Source organism: Spea bombifrons, chromosome 2 (assembly GCF_027358695.1).
Source record: "Spea bombifrons isolate aSpeBom1 chromosome 2, aSpeBom1.2.pri, whole genome shotgun sequence".
Classification (NCBI taxonomy): Eukaryota; Metazoa; Chordata; class Amphibia; order Anura; family Pelobatidae; genus Spea; species Spea bombifrons.
Window position 1 is genome coordinate 137,259,222 of NC_071088.1, and position 3,091 is coordinate 137,262,312.

The following is a 3,091-nucleotide window of genomic DNA, read 5'->3' on the forward strand; positions in this document are numbered from 1 at the left end:
GCAAGGGTCACTTTATTATTATTATTTAGTGTTTTTTGGTTTAAAAAAAAAAGCTGCTTTTCGAAAACTTCCACTTTTTTATTTTTTAAAATTTCCATCCCAAGTTGCTTACGTTGCATGTTTGTCGTTCTGTTCTAGCAGAGGGATAGCAGAGCCTTCTCGGGTCGGCCGAACCAGCTGCTTCATTCATCCGTAATGCAATTCAGCGCTACACAGACTGTTTTTTATTTTGCAAAAATCATTGCGATTTTATTATTTCTATTTTTGTGTTGAACTAGTACCGTTTTTAAGTATTTTTTTTTTTATTATTGTCCTACATATGCAACAAGGTACACTACATAGCTTTTTTTATTATTATTTCCTAAATATATGGTTACTTTTCAAACTTTCATAAGAACAGATGAAAATGGTGTCTTCCAAAACTATTGCAAATGGATTATGTCTAAAATAGTATTAGGAATATGTAGTGAACCTTTTTTCTTTTTTTATTATTATTATTTTTTCTCCCGTGTAATTTTGTTTAAATAGGAAAACTACAGACGCATCACCATGATTTTTTTACATTTTTTTTTGTATTGTATTTTGTTAAATTAATTTTTTTTTTATTTTTTACAATTTTTATTTTATTTTTTTTTACATTTTTTTTTTTTTTTTTTTTTTTTTTTAACTTGCAATGAAACTCAAGGCTGCTACACCAGGTTTTCTTAGAGAAAGATAGAGTGATTCTGAGATGACCACGATTCTGTAAAAGCCACTGGTATCTTTAAAAGCACAAAGCACCCTGTTGTACGTAACTGCCGTTCATTTCTACCACCGGAGGAGGGGGGTATTTTTTTTTAATTAACCCCTCCTTTTTCCATCAAACCCCTCCTCCTCTTTCCAAACCAAAACAGGGCCACCGTCTTTTTTTTTTTTTTTTTTCTTCCCCCGCAAAGTAAGCCAATTACACTGAGTATCGTGTTATAAGGAAATAATACGCTGGGGGGAGGGGCGTCCGTGATGGTGTTTTAATATAGGCGATGACTTGTTTTTTTTTGTTCTTTTGTGATTATACAATGTTATACTAGGAGGCCTAAATGTTTTATTAATACCCCAGCTATTAGTTTGCATGTACGGGGACAGTGTTTAGGCTGTAATTGATTCAGTAATGTACGGTAGCCCTTATGCACCAGTTTTCTGCCGTTTCCGAGGAAACGGTCGATTTGACGTGATAAAAAAAAAAAGGGAAATTCTGTTTAGTGAATGGCTTCGTTCTACGCCGGCGGGTATCCTACCTCTGCTGCTTTCAGTGAAGCGCCCCTGTGTGTACGGCATGGTTTATTTTTTTCGGGGGCCGTATTTTAAGCTGAATCACAGGCTATTGTATATGGTGCTCCAAGAGATATAACAATAAAGTATTTGCCGGTTCCACCTCTCCTTCATCCCTTTCCTACACGCTACTCAGATCCGTGTTCTAGTCAAAAGACCTCTTATTCCTGGCGTGAAAAAAAAAATGGCGTCCAGACTGCAAAAAGTTATGGTGGACGTAGAAGATGCATAAAAACCCGTCTATGCGTTTAATTGGAAATAAACATTGTGCTCTCCTGAATGTCTTGCATCACCCCGTAACTGATGACATCATTTTATCAGCCGTTAGACATATGGCGGCTTTCCGGGGCTGCTGGGTGTTTAAGGGGCAGGCGGTGTTAAGATATCGTCGGCAAACTCAAACGCCCATCAGGAAGCAGCCGCCATTCCCTGGGGGTATAATAACAGCCGAACACCAGATTTACCGACCCCGGATGGTGTTAGAGCGACTTGTCGTGTTTTATGGCAGCTTCGGCAAGCCAGCCGGGCCTTGCAGGACTTCTAGGAGAGGGCTTGAGTCGTACGCGCGTTGAGTAGACGCGTCCCATCCATACGCCAGGTCCAGTACCGACTTATCAACGCAAGCCAAGGCGGAAGGACGTGGGGAGAAGGGATTAGGGGGAAGTGGCAAGCGGTAAGGGACACATTAGCAATACATTGTTGCCTGCGGGAGGTAGAGTTCCTTACCGCGTCGCGATGGGCTGCAAGTGACAGAAACCGGAGAAAGACGCGGTACATCCAAAAATAAAAAATAGGCATTTCATGAAGGACAGATTAGGATAAAGCAATATGTTCGTAGAAATGTACAAATGTTTGAACTCTTTTGCTTTTGGGGAGAGCTTCGCCCTTCAGCGGCCAAAGAGTCCGACTTTCTTAGTGTTACCGAGACGAGTCGATAAGTATCAGTATTTGTACTTGTACAAGGAGTCTGACGCGTTCGGGGCGTTCAGGGATTAACTCTGCCGCCGCGGTGTCACGGTATATATCTGCGCTCTTATCATTAAAAAACAATAACGTGTGCTTTGATTCTGTTTGTATTTGTTGGTTTTTTTTCTTGTCACTTTGTTTACTGCAAAATAAACGCTAGTAATTGTTTTTTTTATTTTTATTTTTTTAACCACTTCTTGCCTGGATACTATAATACATAATAACTTATTTAACGCTCATGTGCTATCTCAAGGTGGTTAATAAGTCCGATTTGTTAGATATCGGGTACAAATAGATGCCAAGAAAATTATTAGTTAACCCTTCTTTGGACGCAGCGTTCTATTCCAAACCTGATATCTGTTACCCTCCAGCACTCCAAGGGCCACGCAGGGTATTAGCGGGTAGGGTATTGCCCCCGGCGCCCAATAATCCAAAATTCAGCGCAGTGATGGCCTCGCACGGTATTGAAGGTAAAAAATTTCAGGTTGTTGCCCCCATACATCACACGCTCGCTGCTCCTTCTGCCGAAGTCTCTGTATAAATTGTGGCCTTTTAGTGATTTGTCTGCTTAAATCTAGGTTTGTTTCAGACATAATGCCCAAAAATCCATTGTAGAAGGGCCACTGTCGCCACAATGGGCTCTATTCACTAAACGGAGAGTTCACCTTGCGACGGGCCACCTTCTGCAGAGCGCTTGGTTGGCCCTGTACAATGCATTGTTAAATCTGTTTCCTCACCCATTGAATTATACATTTTACAGGGCCAGCTCAGCTCTTCTAGCTAGAGGAGCCTGCCAGTCTTGGGCCTTCGTAACGAA